Source organism: Prosopis cineraria, unplaced genomic scaffold (genome assembly GCF_029017545.1).
Source record: "Prosopis cineraria cultivar Desert tree isolate PC_DT_omini unplaced genomic scaffold, ASM2901754v1 PC300, whole genome shotgun sequence".
Taxonomy (NCBI): Eukaryota; Viridiplantae; Streptophyta; class Magnoliopsida; order Fabales; family Fabaceae; genus Prosopis; species Prosopis cineraria.
Genome location: NW_026555627.1, coordinates 25,965 through 46,716, shown reverse-complemented (window position 1 = coordinate 46,716; position 20,752 = coordinate 25,965). Strand labels below are relative to the sequence as shown.

Here is a 20,752-nt window from a genome sequence, read left to right as displayed (position 1 = left end):
TTGAACTTGCTTTAATGATTAAATTTTAAATTAGTTTTTAACTAATTTTGTCATAAAAAAATCTCCCATCCATTTAGCTTTTCATGATCTTAATTTAATCCCTTGACTCTTAAAAAGGCGACTCTTATTGTGCTTTACTATAAACTATAGTTCTTATTAATTTTAGTGTTATTTGACAGTAGCGTCAATATTGACATGTGCTTGTAAACTTGTTTTTTTTAATTTGTTTATGAAATGTAGTTTAAGTATATATCATCAATTATATATAATCTTTAGATCTTATATCTTATACGGTGACTTTTTTTTTCTTTTTTTGAAGGATTTGCGTTGACATAGAGGATCATTTCGAACAGCTAAACTTTCTTTCATATGTTGTTTATAATTTATTAGAACATTTTAAACAACTTGTTGCCCAATTACAGTTTCTGACTATGAGTAAAAGTTCAAAAATATAATTACTTTCATTAAAAAAAAAAGTGCCCACACTGCCTTTATTTTCTGCTGGGTGGCTCCATTTCTCTGCGTGGAAGTGAGTTCTCTTTCGGATGCATGAAAAGATCCAAGCAATAAATAGATGATTGTGAAAATCAAAGCAGACCGATCAGTTTGGTCCTAATAAATTCCACAAATGCATGTAATGGAAATGAAGGAGATAATCGAACCCCAAAAAAGAAAGGGGGGAAAAGTTTTTTTTTTTTTTTTTGGGGGGGGGGGTGTTGTTGAGCGGTCTGAACAATATTGGACAAAAGGTTCTTGTTTCCAATTCTGTGGATGAAAATTAATCATGTGATGACGAGTGCTTCTCCAATAATTTTTTATGCGAAATTTAACTGCTTATATTAATAGAAGATGAATATGTATCTTTGTTTTTAAAATATTTTTCGATAAACACCCAATACTTTAAATTATTGATTAAAGCAATTTTAGTCTTAAAATAATTATAACATTACACTTTTGCCCTTGCCATTAGACGCGCCTTTACCCATCAAGAAATAAATTATCATATACTCTGATTTTATTTATAAGATAGAAAAAAATTTTATATTTTATTTATAAATTATAATATTAAATTTTTATTACAGATTTCTTTTTTATCTTTCATTAAATATTGGGGAGAGAAAGTACTCTTTTTGATCCAAAATATAAATATAAATACAAGCATTTTCTTTCCTCTAATTTTGGTTCAAGATATAAATATCTTAGTATTTGTAATAAATTTTTTCATTTTTACTTTTTGTATTTATTGACCTAAATTCTTATATTTGTAAATTCATGGCATTTTTCTCACTCATCATAAATTAGAATTAAGGGTAAATAATAATAAATATTTTTATAAGAGTAGTGATTTTATTGATATGCCAATTAGCTGTAAAAGGTGTTTATATTTTGGACCAGAAAGAGCATGGTTGTTAAAGTGTGTGTATTTAATAGGAGGTAAGTTAAGAATTTATTCAATTTTTAGACAGAATTAATGCATGAGTTTTAAGATTTACTTTAGTTTCAGTGAAATATATTGAAAATGATTTATAATAAAATCATATAAATGTGTGTGTATAAAAAAGTAATATAATACAAATATTTAATTAACATATGCTTATTCAATTTTTAAAAAATATAATTAAAATAAATGTGTATGTTTATTTTTTAAGCTGTGATGCCCTTCAATATTTTATGGCATAAAAAATCATCCATTATCACATTTGTGATAAACTTTTTAGTAATATATTATAAACGGTCAATGTGATAAACTTTTGTGAGAAAAACATTTTTCATCTTGTTCAAGTGCAAGTGTCCTTACCATTGAAAGAGGTAAAGTTCTATAGAAGAGCACAACCTTGCAACAGTATGAGCTTAAGAAAAAAAAAATGCGTGTATTTATATATGTAGAAAATTTTTTAAAAAGATATTTGGGTGGATGGAGAAATCATGGTTTTAGATTATATTTATTTTATTTTATTTGTATTCACAATTAAAAAAACATCAAATAAATTGGAGTGGATGGAGCTTGATTGAAGTGAAGAGATATTGGGCAGAACTTGGCACTGTGAGGCTGTGAGCATCTCAATGCTGCTGGCCACATGTCATGACGAGAATTCCTAAATTAAATAAAAGGTCAGTGTTTTGGCCGAAAAATAAAAATAAAAATAATAAAAGGTCAGTGTTGTGAAAATAAAATTAATATTATAAGATAGAATGACAAAGAATTATAGAAAGAGAGAGAGAATTTGGAGAGAGATAAATATAAGAGAATATTTGTTATTCATTTCAAGGTATATCAATACACAGAGCATTCCTTTATTATAGAACAATCTTAAAACTAATTATGTTTAGTGTGAGATAATGGAACATATATAATACAAATATGAATATGATTATGAATGTAGGTGGGGAAATAAATTACAAGAATTATGGGAGTTATATATCCTTCGTAGAATTTGCAGCCACATAGAAAGATGGACATCCACACCTACTCCCCTCTTTTAAAAATCTGAGATATATTTTTTTTAAGTAAGTTATTAAAAAATATAAGATATTTTGAGTATTTTAACATGTAATTAATAATTTTTTTTTCAAAATACCATCATTTAGGGTTTAATTAATGAAAATTTTTAATTGAGACATTGTATTAAATATGAATAAACATAAAAAGAGTATGCAATTTAAAAAAATAACTTATTGGAATTGCAATTCAACTAAAAATGTCTTTTAATATTAAAACGAACATACTTTTTCAAGTTCTTATTATAAAACGTTTCCAACCATTTCATTAAAACTAATAAATAATAGTTAAATCATTAAATATCTTTTAAGATAATTTTTTTTAACTTTGCCTTTATTAAAAATCGAAAGATAGATATACATTATATGATGGGCCATAAAATTAAATTTACAATATGAATAAAATTAAAAATGATAATGAATAATCTTTCAAGACTCCAAGTGCCTCATATTAACGACAAAAAATTATTCTAAAAAATATCCAATTATAAGTGCGAGAAGGAGTATATAGTATCTATATTCATAACGTCCGGCATTATTAAGTGCAGGATAAATTCATAGCCATATAAATATGGAAAATCCTCGACGTTGAAAGAGAAAAAAATAGACATAGAATATTCAAAGGATGAAAAATCCACATCATACGTGGGCCCTAGCATTAATAAAGTCAGTTGTACGTACCGAGAACCAGGTCCACATTCCACAGGCTTTGTCTAATGTCTATTGCAAAACAACAAAAAATAACATTTGTTTTAATTTATTTCATAAAAAAATTACTTATTTTTTTAAAAATTTATTTTATAAGTTTTTATAACGTTTTTTTAAATTTTTAAAAATAATTAAATTTAAATAAATAAATTTTTGATTTATTTTTAAAAAATAATTTTAAATAACTTTTGAAAATAATTCAATACGATAAATGATGTAGAGTATTTTAAAGAAGTGAGATACATAAAATATCATTAAATTTTAATATATAATAATAAATTATTTTATAAAATAAAAAAAATATTATAAAATTTAAAAATGACTAATTAATATTTATTTTTTATTATTATAATCAAATATAAAATAATGTATGCTTTTTATAAAATCTGTACAAAAATATTTTTTTGTAAAATTTTTTAACTACTCAAAAATTACTTATTTTTTTAATTTTAAACAAAAGGTCCATTATTGAGTGCAGGATGAATTGATAGCTATATAAATATGAAAAATCCTCAGCCTTTATCTAATTTAAGAAGTTAAAAAAAAATGGAGGTAGACTATTCAAAGAATGAAAAGTCTACATCATACGTGGGCTCTAGAATTAATGCAGTAAGTTATACGTGTCGAGAACCAGGTCCACATTCCATGGGTTTTGTCTGATGTCTATTGCAAAACAACAATTTAGAGGGCTCCGATCAAACCTGTGAATAATAAGCAGCATGAAATTGAGTCGTTAATCTATATATATATATATATATATATATATAATGGAAATGGAACATCAAATCACCTTAAATTATTCAGTTAATACGTCCGCATATATCATTGCTTTCACATGTATCCCCAAAGGGTGGGAGACTGCAACTAAAAAATTTCATCTCAAGGACAACAATACAGATTTTATGAAATTTTTTATTATATATTAGTTATTTTTAAATATATTAAAAACACTCTCAAACTTATATAAATATTGGTTGGATTATATTAAAATTGTACATTTTAAAATCAAAATTAAGAGAATCATTGTATAATTAATGTTTATCTTAATTCTTAAATAGTTGTAGTTTGCATGCATTATAAAACTCAAATATCTCATCCTATAGACAAATAAAAACAAAGTTTCAATGGAAAAAAAAAAATAGAATCGAGACTTCTTGTTGGGTATGTACGACGGTCTACCAAACCTCAAAGAAAAGTGGATTCAATGAATGAAATTAATCCTCTATATAAATGAATTGAATAAATATCAAGCTCTTAATTTCTATCAGAGGCTTATCAGTTCCAAAATGTACAGGAGCCATGTCTGCTGCAGCATCTCATCATGACAACACAAGAAGATGTGCTAATTATACTCCTACCATTTGGGGAAACATGTTTCTTCAATATGCTTCAGAATCTATGGTATGCAATATATCTACGCACACCATTATATTTACATGCAATCTAGCTATTGATCGAATATCTAGCTGGTTTATTTTTTAGTTGAATTAAACATGTGTTAAAATTAAATTGCCTGTCCGTAGTTCAGTCATGAGTTAAACCAGATTGTGGTGGCATATGAAAATTTTTGTTTGTGATATCTCAGGAAGTTGATGACAAGGTGGAACATAGAGTGAATAAAGAGAAATAAAGATGTTCATATCTTCCAACCATCAGAATCGTCTGCAAATGCTAAATTTCATTGACTTGGTCCAACGTTTGGGAGTATCTTACCATTTCGAACACGAAATTGAAGAAGCATTGGCAAAGCTTCACAGCGTTTATGCCAGAAATAACGTCCTTATCCCGCATCAGGATGGGGATGATAATCTTCACTCTCTTGCTTTACTCTTTCGATTGCTGAGGCAACGTGGATATGCCATTTCATCATCTGGTATGTTATTCCAATTTAATTCGCTCGTCAATATTATTTTGCATTGTCTAATCATAAGAGTTGCTCTTTTCTCTTTTTAAGCACTTGCGCTATTTCGTGTGCATATGTGATGCAACACACACACACTCACTCACACTCACATAGCTCAACAGAAAGGAACTGGGAGATGAAACAAAAACAGAGAGTGAGAGAGTGGGGACGAGAACAGAGAGCGAGAGACGAAGAGAGATGGAATATAGAGAGAGGGAGAAATTAATGAAGAAGATGACTGGCAGAACATCAGTGGAGGAGGAAGGAGCCAGACGAAGAGGGAATGAGAGAGAGCTTAACATATCAATATCAAATTTTATTCCCTCCCACCCCCTTCCACGTGTGAGCCATATCATGCCGCGTCATTCACCATGTGAGCGTCCACATCACTTGCCATATATGCACCTTGTCATGCATGTTTTTATTTTATAAATATATGACAAGCCTAGAAGCAGAATCTTTAATCTTATGTTTCATCTTTCGTGCCTATTTTATCCATCCTTTCGTTCAAAAATATCAAATATTTTTAATTAAATCTCACCCTTCAATAAATAATTATCTATTTTTAAACTAACTTTATCTTTTTATATTCACCCTTATTAATATTCTATCATAAATAGAAATTCATTATCAATAAGGGCACTCTTTTTAAAAAAAGGCAATAATTATACATCAAAAAATTAAAAATACCTTATATTTTTGAACGGAGAGAGTATGTTATAGTGAATTTGATATCTTAAATTAATAAAAATTAAATATATATTATTAAACTATGCACTTTTTTATTTTTTATATTATTTCATTTTAAAAAAATTACTTTATATTATGACATATTTTGAATGATTTTAATTTATTTGAACTTAAAAAATAAAAAAAGTATTTTTAATAATTTAATAAATAATTTTATAATATTATTTAATTTAACATCATTTAAAATTAAATTATATTAAATTTTAATTATTTTTAATTAAGATAATTTATTTTTTATTTTTTATTTTTCAATTTAATTTGTTTAAAAAATTTTAAAATTTTTTATAAAATTATTTATATAATTTATAATTATGTTTACTTTTTAATTTTTTAAGAAAAACATTTTTAATGGCAACAATTTATTGTTACTAAAGAAAATTTTTGACAACAAATTTTTTTTTACTCAATAAGTGGCTAAAATGTTTTCCATAGAAAGAAAGAAAAAAATTCTCTAAAAAACCTATCAAAAATATAAGCTAAAGCAATATGCTTGCACATTATTCTTACAATCAATAAGACTATAGCTTAACGTTGTTTTTAAGGATCACTTAATTTTATATATTTTAAAACTAAACAAGTTATATGATTATATATATATATATATAATTACATAAACAAGTTTTCTCAATTGGAAAAATAAAATATAATACAATTTAATGCTATACTTACTTGTTTAACAAACTTTCTATAGATGTGAGTGAATGTTTGACAGATTAATATTAATATTATTATATAAATCATAATCATATATCATATAATAATATAATACCCTAACATAGGTTCTCTCTCTCTCTCTATATTTATATATATATAATTGTTAGCTTAGTAACACTATTTCATGCTTCCCATGTCTACTCCCTCTTTTTTTTAATTGCATTAATGTATCTTTTTATTGGAGATAATCTTGTTTAACACATGATCAAGAAATAAATTTGAGCAACTCTTAGAGTAAAGATTCAAATCTTAGTTCATCATATTGTAACACTAAACCCAACCATTATTTGGTGTCTACCCCTCTTATTTTACAATTATCTTTTACATTTTGGATCATATCATTCAATAATATATATAATATGATTATTGAATAAGTAATAATATATATAAATATATTTTTATAATTTTTCTCAAAAAAATTTGAGAGAAATTTGAAATTTTTTCACAATAAATTTTAAGATAAAGTTTCTCATAGAAAGATCTGAGAGAAATTTTAAACTTTCTCTCAAATTTTTTTTAGAAAAAAATTTAAACATTTCAAGAGACATTTTTCTCTAGACATTTACTAAGAGAAACATTTATCTCAACTTAATTTGTGAGAAATTCTCTTTGATTTGTTTGAGAGATATTTTCTCACAAAAAAAGCTGAAAGAATACTTCTCTTGACTTAATCCAAAAGAAAGTTTCCTCGAGTTTTTCTAAGAGAATATTTCTCTCAATATTATATGAGAGAATTTATTGAATTTCTCTTGAATTTTTTTTGTGAGAAAGCTTCTCTCGAACAAATACAAGAGAAACTTAATGAGTTTTTATTTTTATTTTTATTTGTTACCAATTTTTTATTTCTATCAAACATTTCTCACAGATTTTACTAAGAGAACCTTTTCCCACTATTAAGCAGGTTTTTTCTCTCCAATTTCTCTTATCCTTTTGTCATAATTTCTCTCTATTTAGGTTTCCATAAGAAATTTAATTTCTTAAGAGAGGCTTTTCAAGAGAACTTCTCTCCAATATATTTTTTTTGAGAGAAAATTTTGTGAAAAATTACTATTTTCTTGAAATGAATTAAGGTCTCCTCCTCATGAAGGAAACCTCCTATCCACTTGTTGATATCATGATAGGAAGAAAACATCCCACTTGTAGGCTACCTTCCCATTAAGGAAACTCATAAAAATATTTAAATAAGAAAAAAGTCTTTTTTTTCTAAAATAATATTTTTCAAATTTTTTAGCAATTATCCCTACGTTAAAGAACTCTCATCTGAAGAGGTAGAGTGTTGATAAACTTCCAACAAAGTAGGATCAAGTTGTTGGAATTCACCTTTTAAGATCCAAGTGGTGTCTTCATCTGAACAACCCTTTCAATGAACCAAGTAGCATGAAGGGATCCCTTAGGGGTAAGGACAAGTTAATCATCCATAATGGTCTTGATTTCTTCAATTGCTGGTGAGATAGACGATAACAGTAGGATTGGCACATGAGAAGTTTAAGCACATGAAGAATCATTATAAAGCAAAGGGGAAGGCTTACAAGTTCTTTGATAAGGCAAAAGATCCTCCACATTTAAAATTGAACTTATAGTCATGTCAAGAGGTAATTCTAAAAGATAAGCATTATGTCCTAATTTTTTAGATATGCAAAAAGGTCCAGAACCTTGAGTATGTAACTTTTTAAAAGCATGTTTAGGGTAACATTCTAGATAAATTTAATTGATAACATAATAACCTACATTAAAGTTTTGAGATTAGCGATGAGTATTAGCAAACAACTTATATTGGTCATTACTCATTGCTAATTTGTGCCTAATTTTAGCATATAATTTATGAAGGCGATTAGAAAAAGATTTTATAGATTTGAAAGTGCAAAATGTCAAAGAGATTGGCATAAGGTCAATAGGCTGTTTAGGATTGAATAATATGGAAGAGACTCATGCCTGGGGACTTATTCACTAAATTATTATATGTAAACTTAGTAGTAGTAGAACCAAATTCCAATTCTTCGACTTATCTTTGACTAAACTTTTAAGAAATTACCCATACTATAGTTAGTGACTTCAATTTGCCCATCTATGTAGGGGTGAAAAGTTTTCAAAGGGTTTTCCAAAAGTAGCTAACAAAACTTAACATCTCTATCAGATTTAATAGTAAAAGGTAACCTATGTAGATGCATAATCTCCTTAAAGAACAACTTGGCCAAATGAGAAGCATTTGTAGTCTTGCTAAAAGAAATAAAATGAACCACCTTAAAGAATTTGTCCATAACAGCCAATACATAATCATAACCTTTAGCTATTCGAGGCAATCCCAAGATAAACTCCACACTCAAGTCTTTTCAAGATATTTCAAGAATCGAAAAAGGAATGTACCATCTAATATTCTATCTCCTTGCTTTAGATGATTGACAAGGTCAAACACTATTTGAGCTAAATCACACTTAAGTGATGGTCAATAGAATCTGTCATCAACTAATGCCATAGTCTTATTAGAAAGTCTAGTAGTAGCGTCGAACTTTTTATTAAAAAAAGCTACAAGGTGACCTTTTGGCTCAAAACACTACTTATTCTTATCCTAAATGCATCAAAAGCAATCTCAAAACACTTTGTAAAATTTGGCAAAGATAGGATTGCAGCTTTAGAAAGCTTTTTCTTAATATTTTGAAAAGCTAATGATGCTGCAAAGATTCACTTGAACTTCTCTTGTTTCAAATAACAAATGATAGGAGCCATAAATGATACTAAAGTTTCTAATGAACCATCTGTAGAAAGAACTAAGGCCATGGAAACTTCATACTTTATGGAGAGATTATGGCTTAAGCTATTCTCACATGACTAAGACTTTCTCAGGGTCAGCTACTAAACCCCATTTAAAAACTATAAAGCTTAAGAAGATGACTTCATTATGAAGAAATGAGAACTTAGGCAAGTTGACATAAAATTTTTACTAATGCAAGGTGAGAAAAATTAACTCAAGATGGTCTACGAAGTGTTCTTCTTTAGATTTATTGAAGATTAATATAACACCAAGAATTTTCCCAAGTATGGGAAAAAAAGGTGAGTCATTGCTTTCATGAATGTGCTAGGTTTATAAAACAATCTGAACGGCATGACAAGCCATTCAAATAACCCATCTTACATCTTAAAAGTAGTCTTCTACTCATCTATAAGTCTAAGCCTGATCTGATGCTAACCAATAGATCCAGATACCAACTCAAGTATGCCATCAAGTTTAGGAATAAGAAACCTATACTTGATAGTAATCTTATTGATGGCTCTGCTGTTTATACACATTCTCTAAGAACTGTCTTTCTTTGAAGTCAAAAGAGAAGGTACTGCATAAGAGCTTATACTATTTTAGATATAACCCATTTTCAATAGTCTATTAACTTATCGGTTAAGCTCTTCCTTATCTTTAGGGTTCATCCTACAGTATAATAGGTTGGAGTGTTGTGAACACAGAATGAAATTAATTGTAATTGCATGTTAGGTATCTCTCATTTATGGTAGTTCAAATGGAACCTCATTCAGGGTGATATCCTTAAATTGCTTTAAGAGCTGTTGTACTTCTTCAAGAATTTCTAAAATAGTAGGAATTTGTTGTGATATCTTGGACACTGGAATAAGCACAATTTTACTATCTCTACTTTCACACAAAAATTGTTTTTTCTATCAGAAGATGCAATCTTTAGGTTTTATGCTTTTTGATGTGCTTGAGTATTTGCTACCATTGTTAGGCTTAACAAGACGTAACAAGATCATCTTGCCATTACTCTTGAAGGTTTTGGTATTCTTACGATCATTATTGATGACATTATGGTCATAAAGCCATGGTTGACCAAGCAAAATGTGAGCAACATCCATTAGGAGAACATTATAAAGAATCTCTTTTTTATAGTCACCTAATTGTAGAGGAACATGACATTGTTGGGTAATTGGTAAAGAAGTTTTATCGACCCATGTGACATGAAAAGGTTCTGTGTGATGTTCTCTCTTGAGGTCAAGTTAAGCTACTCCTTGACTAGAAATGACATTTCTAGAACTCCTACCATCAACTACTAATTTGTAAGCTTTGTCCCCGTACTTCATAAAAGTATTGAAAATACTTATTTGTTTCTATGAATCTCTAAGTAGAGGGACTGATAAAATGCATCGCATAACTCCAACTCAACATGTCTCACATTCATCTTTGTCAAGGATGATGTCCTCATCGACATCTGAAGGACACTCAAGTAGATCCATGACTACATTGGCACTAGCATTATTCTCCCTATTCTTACAATGTGAGTAAATAACTAAATCACGCTATGGGCACTTCGTAGTAATATAACCCTTTGAATGATAGTAGAAACACTCAACAAGAGAGTTACTAGGGTGGGAAACCTTACTAGGCTTAGAGATATTATTCTTGACCTAGTTGCTTAACCCAGTGCAAAGGATAGGTTAGGCCTAGATGTAGGTGCTCTAGAAGGTCTCTTAGTTAGGTTAAAACTTCGTGCCTGTTAAAACTTATTGCTCTACATGTCAATATTCTTGATAGAAGTTTAGCTTGGGCTTCTTCTGTATATAAGGTTTGGGTCCATTAATAAATATAGTAATTGTGTGCCATTTTTCTTCATCCATGTCATCTCTAATCATAAGGTCATCAAAATGAGATATATACTCGAAAGCAGTGGAGGGGGAAAGAGGCAGACGAAGAGGGAGTGAGAGAGAGCTTTCAGGGAATCCTAATATTCAAGTATTTGTTCATCCAAGTCTGCTTCAATATACAAGAGGCAACCTATTTATAAGCTTAATTAAGGTTACCTTCCCATTAAGGAAGCTTACAAAAATATTTAAGTAACAAAAGCCTATTTCTATCTAAAATATTATTTTCTAAATTTCCAATCAATGTGAAATAGATGTATTTGGGAGATTCAAGGATGACGAGGGAGAGTTTAACAATGAAGATGTTAGGAAGGACGTGAGAGGAATGTTGGCCTTATATGAAGCTGCACAATTAGGGGTTCACGGAGAGAACATACTTGATGAAGCTCTTCATTTCACTTACACTCGCCTTAAATCCTTGACCGATAACAGCCAACTGAGCCCTTGTCTCAATGCACAAGTCAGCCACTGCTTAAGTCAGCCTCTTCACAAGAGATTGGGTAGGATAGAAGCAAGGCATTACATGTCTTTAGTCTACCAGCAGCAAGATCCTTCCCAAAATTACTTAATGCTGCTCAACTTTGCAAAGTTAGATTTCAATATGCTGCAGAAACTGCATCAGAAAGAACTTGGCAATATCACCAAGTGAGAAGCGCTATAATCTTAAATAGTATATTAATGTCGACCCACAGGATAAATATAATTAACAGTAAAAGCTCTTTTTTATTTGAATTACACAGGTGGTGGAAAGAATCAGAGTTGACAAGAAAGGTGCCTTATGCTAGAGATAGGTTGGTGGAGTCCTTCTTTTGGCTATTAGCCATGTCCTATGAGCCTCAATTCAGCACTGCAAGAATGATAACCGGCAAAATGGTTGCTATTATCTGTCTTCTTGATGATACCTATGACGCCTATGGCACCCTTGAAGAACTCAAGCTCTTCACCGAGGCCATTCACAGGTTTAATGTTTAATCACAAATTATACGTAGCTGGGGCCATTATATTACCAATCCTGTCACTGAAATCACGAATTTTACGACTTAAATTAATTCCTCGTTTTATCTGATTATCCAGATGGGACGTAAGACCTATTAAATCTCTTCCAGAGTGCATGAAAGTGGTGTTTGAAGCAGTAGTGGAACTGTGCAATGAAATGGAGACGGTGACTGCAAAACAAGGAACGTCAAATCTTGTGATGCCGCATGTGAAACAAGCTGTAAAGGTGATGCTTTATAATATAACTTATAATTTCAAATGATACTTCATTCGAGTTTAGCTTTGCTACTTACATATATTCTGTTTGTAGTTTTTCAACTTGGCTAAGGCGTACTTGATGGAAGCAAGATGGTGCTATGAAGGCTACATTCCAAGATATGAGGACTACAAGGATAACGGAGTTGTGTCTTCTACTTACCCACTTCAGATAACTTCATTCCTGGTCCTTGGAAACCTTGCAACGAAAGAGGTTCTTGAATGGATTGCCACAGATCCGACAATTGTTAGGGCTAGCTCAATTATCGGCAGACTCATGGATGACATGGCCTCTCATAAGGTACAGCTTAAGACACTTTGCATGCACATGAATTCAACGTAACCCAAATCAATTTTGATGTTTCTAACGAAACAAGAAAACGAAACTGTTGGTTGTATATATCCTTACATTTTAGAGCATTATTAATTGGAAGAGACGATGCGAGAAGTTTTATGGTTTTGCATGGATATATAGAGTGTGTGTGTGTGGGTGTGTGTGTAGTTTGAGCAGGAGAGAGAGCACATTCCTTCAGGAGTGGAGTGCTGCATGAAGCAGTTTGGAGTTTCAGAAGAAGAGGCTTATAAAATTCTCAGCAATGATGTCAGAAATTGCTGGAAGGATATTAATGAAGAGTGTTTGAATAATCCACATGACGTCCCAAAATCTGTGCTTGATATTGCCGTCAATTTTGCGCGAGTGTCTGAGGTTGTCTATGAAAACCTGCTAGACAGATTCACCAATGGCGAGTCCCTCAAACATTATGTTGACCAACTCCTTCTGGATCCCATACCCATTGAACTGTAATGTAGCTTTATATATTTTAATTTGTTGTTGTCAAAGTTTGATGGCGATATGGATTGTGGAATATTCATAGCTACTTCCTAGGTTATCGAATGATGTTGTTATTTTGATTGTTATATTTTAAGACACCATGCATGCACATGAATAAAAGACTAAAAGTGATTACGTTGGTAGATTTCTTTTCTTATCTTCTTTGCTGTTGTTGGTGTTGATTTCCATAATTTCTTTTTTGGACCAACTCTGTCGTCCAAACTTCCAAAGCTGAACAATAAAAATGCGGACCATTTTGGCTAGGACTCTGTACCATTTATAAGCACGTGTCATTAGCAAAAAAAAAATTAAAATTGATGTGTGCAGTTTATAATAATAATGATTCAGAGCACACAAAAATGATTACGTATAAGAAGTTGCGTGCATAATTAAAAATATAGATAAAAAATGGAAGTATTTATCCTTTTATATGCCAGAATAAATTAAACTTTAAAAAATAGTGATATGAGAATAAAAATAAAAAATGCACAATAAAATAAAAGAAAGTATTTAGTCCTAGGGTCTTAACATGGCTTCAGGCTGGATTGAAGACTTGAACTGTGCAAAGTATATTTAGATAGTTAATGTTTTGCAATTATAAAAATTTTAATATTAAATTAGATCTTTCAAATTAAATCTAGACCAAATTAAAAATAGGATTAAATGACAAGAATACCCTGAAACTTCTTAGGAATATGCCTGACACTCTAAACTTTTTTGGAGCATTTTTGCCCCAAAAGTTTCAAAAAATAAAGTATTTTTGTCCCACCATTAAAAATTTCTAATGTTGACTATTAACTAAAATTTGATTAGGGTATTTTATGATTTTTTCCTCCTTCTTTTTTGCATTTTTTGATATTCATTTTTATTCATTGGAAGGAGAAAAGTTAAAGAAAGTGAAACTAAAGACTAAACCCAAAAGGAAGAAGGGAAAAAAATACAAAAATATATTTGGTAAAATTTCAGTTTAACAATCAACATTAGAGATTTTTAACGGTGGGAAGAAAAGTTTTTGAAACTTTTGATGCAAAAATATTTTAAAAAAAGTTTAGATTGTCAGATGCTTCTAGAAAAAAAAAATTTAAAGCATTTTTGCCCTTAAATCCTTGAAAATAAAATTAAAATTATTTTATAATTTTTTTAAATTTTTATTTTATTAAATATATAATAATACTTTAAATCAAGACCACTCAGATCAAAATCTGAATGGTCTAAATATTATCATAATGATGAGTACTAAAGATCATCCCAATAAAATAATGGTTCATTAATGAAAAAAAATAATTGAAGAACCATTGGCAAAGATTCACAACATCCTTATATCTAATAATACACGCAACTTCTTTTTTTTTTTTAACCTGAATATTACACGCATCTTTCAAAAACACACGCGCAAATATAAAGTAGAATGTTCAATGAATGAAATCCTCTTTATGAATAAATTAAATGCATATATCAATCAGGCGATCAATTTCTGGAGATAATTTTACTGAGAGCTCTCAAAATGAACTTATTTGCTATTAGGACCTAATGCATTGTAAAAATACATTGCAAGCCCAATATTCTTTCAACGCTATACATTTTTAGGTATTCATTGCCAAATTGTCGCTCCTATCTTTCTCTCTCTCTATTTTTTCAAAAAAGAAGTGTCATTGTCGTCGGCCACTAGGGTTCCAATGACCCTTATACCAATAAACTATATATATATATATATATATATTAACTTTAACTTCTAATCATTTTCAACAATTATTATAAATTTCAAAAGAGTTGTTGAAAATATTTGAACAATCACTTATCAATAGTTGAATATGACTTGTTAATATATAAAAAAATTATTTATTTTTTGTGTAATATTTTTGGATTATTAATGTCTAAATTAAAAAAAATCAATAACCTGTTATCAATATTTAAAAATAGTTTATATTTCGGGATTTGCCTTTGAGCAAATTCCAGACTTATCCTTAGTTGACTTATAAGCAAGCCTGCACATGTGTCCATGAGTAAGTCTTTGGATTTGCACAAGCTCAATATAGAGCAAATAGATACTTGCTCAATTATGCCCATGCGCAACATAAAATAGTCCAAGGTGAGTGGGATGAATCAAAGTGACTTGGGCTAGATATTTGTGGTTCATGGCAGTGAGGTTACTCTATCCCTTATAATACCCAGTTACATATTTAAGTTAGCAAACGATTTTAGTTGAAGCTCCATGGGAATCTCCTTAAGACATCCCTTTTAGAATGCCTATATATGTGGCACAATTCACAAGACTATTACATATATTACTTTGCATATCAAAATAACTAATTAAGTTTCACTATAAGATATCAGTTTTGAAATTATGAATAGAGGAAGTATAGAAAGGTTCGAGCAAATTTAATTAAGGATTTTGTGAAATTTATTAATGAGAAAAAAGCATGTCAAACAAATTCAATTTTTTTTATCTTGGATTATGTCAAGTTTCATTGTGTATATTTAAAAGGGATAATGACAACAAATTTTCAAAATGACTAATTTATTCAACCTCAGTCCCAAGCAATTTTATAATACTAAGTAAGTCCCTTAGTCTTTGAGTGACATTTTGTTATTATTCTAAATGATATATAGGGATATGCAACTTTGCATCCTAATTCATTATGATGAATTTATAATTTTTTAATTTTAACAAGTAATACAATTTGCAAGTTTGGCACCCAATTTTATAATTTCAATGTGATAAATTTGTAACTTGTTTTTTAAATTTTAAGAAGAAATATATGTGTTAATGTTTAAAGTGGAAAAGTATAACGAAGTTATTATTTTAATAGTTCTAGAGATTTGTAAGTTCAGCTCTTAAATTTACAATTTATTTTAAAATTTTAATCATATATTTAACTTGAGGATATTTTGGTCAATTTCTTTATTATAAGTTAGATTTGTCAAAAAAAAATGATGAGACTGTAATTGTATTATGAAATTGGTTAGGATCTAAGATTTTAAGTTGAATTAATTGATTTCTTTTGAACTTATTAGTATTTAAAAACGAGTATGTGTGATGTACCGACCAAATTGAATTGATCATCACGTTAGATTCACTATATATGCATAATTAGTAGGTTCATTACATAACAATGGTCGTTCAGCTGGACGCGTGTCGTTCTATATAAAAGCAAGTTGTTTGTTTCAGCTCCTCACCCTCGTCAGATGTGAGTGGATCGGACCATACAATTTCCTGCATTGACAACCATTTATATTATTTAAATTCAATTATTAGATTTCGGATCAATTTATATAATCATCTATCGTTGCTAGCAAATGCCAGTGTTTTGTTTTTGTTTCGTTTTTGGTTTTAGATCTTCCAAGTTTCCAATCACTGACGTCTTACCACTGTTTTGATTGGAGCAATACATATTTTGCAGTTGTAAAGTGCACATAAGAACTTTGGATTGAGTTTATTTGGAGCTGTTGGGTATTTCATCGGCCCATCCCAATGCGTGGCGGATATATCATGTTCATTTTCAGTATAAAAGTATCTAAGGTATGTATATTTGAATTAAAATGTCATTTTTCAATCAAAATATGATTCTAAAAAAAGTTTATTAAAAATGATTAAAATGAAAAAGACTTAAATGAGACCCGATGATAGAGTTGGTAAACGGGCGGGCCTAGCTCATATGGGCCCGGCCCTTATGGGCCTAGGTCCTAAACCCAATTTTATCCTAAAATTGAAGCCCGGCCCTTATTTATAGTGCTCAAGGCCGGGCTCGTAAGTCAGGATAAGAATAAAATAAAATAAAATAAAATTTAAAATTAAAATTTATTTAAAATATTTTAAAATTTAACATATATCAAACCAAAGTCTCACATAATCTAAAAAATGAACAAAAAATTTAAAAATCCAAATAAGATGAAGGCAAACATTATCATCAATCCTAATCAAGATCTCCCTCATTATCATCCATAAATAAAATATTAAAACCCTCAGATGTAGGTCCACTTGTGAAAGATGGAGACGGAGGCTCAATATTAATTATTTCTGCAACTTCTTCATCATCACCTATAATAATTATTAATTAAATTGTTTTATTATCAAATATATATATATATATATATATATCACAAGATAAAATATAAAAATTACTATAAAATGGCACAAAATAATTCAATCAATTGTTAGTACAAAATATAAATTAATGTTTGCGCATTATCTGAAAAGAGGTGAAAACAATACTTTGTGAATAGTAAAACGGGTTTCACGGACCGCCCAGGCTCGAGCCCGTTTTTCTAGGGTTTAAAAGGGTCGGGCTTCGAAATCCGGTTATCCTAAAAAATATTAAATTTTTAAATCCGAACTCTTATTAAAACGAGCTTAAACGAATAGTCCGTCAAATCCGATCCTTATTCTCGACTCTATTCTGTGACTGAAAAAGTATTTCCGACATGTTCGTGTGAAGTAGGGGGAAAAAGACAACATGGGTGCCTATGATGACGTGTGAGCTGTCAGCTATATTCCGTAGATCTCATATAAGTTTCCTTCTTTCGCTTGAGGTGTCACCGACAAGCTAGGTTCCGTACGCCGCTCACAGCCACAGATTCATCATAAGATGAGGATTAATCACTATAAGCTTATCAAGATTGTTTTATTAGAAAATCGAAGACCCCAAATTTTCCTATCCTCTCATCACTTCATGTCGTGTACGAACTTAACAGTTTTTTGTTTTTTTTTTAAGTCTAACTGTGTGTATTTATTTTTTAATCATTTTGAGAATAGGTCATATAATACATACATCGATCAGTTGGTTAGAGTTTTTATAATATATATACGTCATGTGTAAGTACACTCTTCCGCCGTGCCCCGACACATATATTCTCTAATTTTACTTATAAATCACTTCTAATTTATTTAATTAAAATTAAGTAAAACTTTAAAAGTTAAAAATCATTATTAACTCTGTCTAAAAAATAAATAAATTTTTAACATTGTTCTTATTAATATACTGCACATGCTTTAATATTGTATTTTTTTTCACTAATATTTAATAGAGATAAAAAAAAATTTGTCCTCTCTACCACACGCATTCACGTGCGCTCTGTGGCAGAACCAGCTTCAATGGCAAGGCGACCAAAAAATTTTAATAGAAAATAAATTATATATAATTATATAATATATGAAAAAAGTTAAAATTTGGTAAGGTAAAATTCTATCCTTCTTATCGTGTTTATAAATTATTTTTAAGAAGTTTTACTAAAACTTATGAAAATTTTAAAACTCATTAATTAATCATATATAAAAATAAAAAAAATTAATCTTTTAATTCTTCAACTTTTAACTTACTTGCAACTCAGTTCTTCAACTATAACTCATTGCGACTCAGTCCCTCAACTATAACTCGCCTATGATTCAGTCTCTCAACTTTTGACTTATTTTTAATCTAATCTCTCAACTTTTGTTAGCTCTATATTTTTATGTTAATTTAGATCCCACATCAAAGAGTAAGAGGACGATATTTTAGAGCAAAATATGAACATTTCTTTCATTTCTTTTATTTGATAAGGAAATTTTAAAAAAATAAAAATAAGGACTGAGTTATAAGTGAGATAAAAGTTGAGGGATTAAATCTTAGCGAATTATAGTTGAGGAATTGAGTTATATGTGAGTTAAAAGTTGAATGATTAAAAAATTAATTTTTTCTATAAAAATTTAATAAATTTTAACTTTGTCCTTGTTAAATAAATAATGTATTTTATAGGGATAAAAGGATAAATTTATGATAAAATGTTGATGGCATGTCTATAAATATATTTTCTTTGGTCCTTCATACAAGTCATTTCTAACATTTTTATCGAAAATCAAGGTAAACTTTAAACTTCATTAACTCTATTTAAAAATTTAACTAGTTTTCAATTTGAGCCCTATTAACTATGCATATTTTAAAATAAAATACCCTAACATTTAATAATTTTTTCAATATTTAACAAAAGTGAAAGGGTAAAGATAGATGTGATAATCATCTATGTGCCTTATAAATATGATCAAAATAAATACTTTCTTCTTACCTTATCAATAAGATTAGGGAGTAAATGAAAAATCTTTCTCTTTTTACCTTATACGTAGAATCAAAGGGGGTGTGTGTGTATTAATCATAAAAAATATAATATAATAGGCAACACTCTTATTAAAAAAAGTTGTAGTTTCCAAACCCGATTCCAAAGCTATATATGTGCATAATTTATCACCTTTATAGTGCCGCATCAACAATCACATGCAAGACTCCATAATTATATAATATTATATATATATATATATATATATATTTGTAAATAGGAAACTCTTTAGAATCTATTTGGCTCAAGGGGAGGGGAGAAAAGAGAAAGGGAAGGAGAGGAGGGGGTGGGGAAAAGGGAGGGGAGGGGAGGGGCTCCCCTCCACCTAACTAAAAGGGAGAAGGAGAGGGAAGGGGGGCCTCCAAATATGACATGGTTTCGCCCCTGCGTGCAATCAAACGAATAAGAGTTGGAGAAATGCCCTCAAAATCTCGTCTAACACAATTAAATATTATAAAATCAAATAATAATTTTATAAAAAAGAATAAGATTATTTTATATATTATATAAAAACAAATGTTAACACAGAGATTGACCAACAAAACAATTGGAAATTCCACGATATACACAATGCACATGGTTAAAAGAACAGAACAAAACCCCAAAACAAATGAATGGAGGAAGAGTAGGGATATATTACATACTTAATAGATATATAATGGAAGTGGAACTCCTCACATCAACTCAAACCTCCTCACACTTGAACAACTTAATACAAAAATAAAAACCCACGTATTCAATAATGAAGAGATGAGAACCATGAAAACGACGGACATGGCTAACGATCATCAACCTATGGCATTTCGACAATGGAGAACAGAGGGGAATGTCTAAAAACAGTAAGTCATGGTGATCAGGAGAGTTTCGAGTGAAAGGGAAGTGATTTTCTTGGAGGAAGAGGACGTTTATGAAAATTCAAAGATGTTATAGATTCTGATTCTAGAAATAGCTGAAAAAAATTTTAAAAATATCTATATAGTAATTATTTCAAAATAATCATTATATAGTCTCTATAATATACAACAATTATTCTTAAATAGCCAAGTCCATTATATAGTCTATAGAGTTAAAAAATAAAAAATAATTAATCTATATAAAGATTATTTAAAATAATTTCTATAAAATTGTAAAAACTATTTAGCAGTTGTTCTTCAAACAACCATTGTATATATTTTAAGGAAAAAAATTTTAAAAAAATAAAAATTATATAATAATTTTTTTGGTAACTGCTATATAGATATAAAGATCATATAAGGTTATGTAATGTAATCGTTATATAGTTTCTTAACTCTAATTTCGCCTCAATTATATAACAATTTTTTTAATGATCTTTACATACAAAGTGTATAACTGTATGTGCTATTTTTTTA

The 20,752-nt window shown here is 29.3% G+C and overlaps 1 pseudogene; it reads left to right on the top strand.

The window, feature by feature from the left end:
* The first annotated feature begins 4,506 nt into the window (after positions 1 to 4,506).
* Positions 4,507 to 13,443, top strand: LOC129296301 (probable terpene synthase 2; annotated as a pseudogene).
* Positions 13,444 to 20,752: the final 7,309 nt, after the last annotated feature.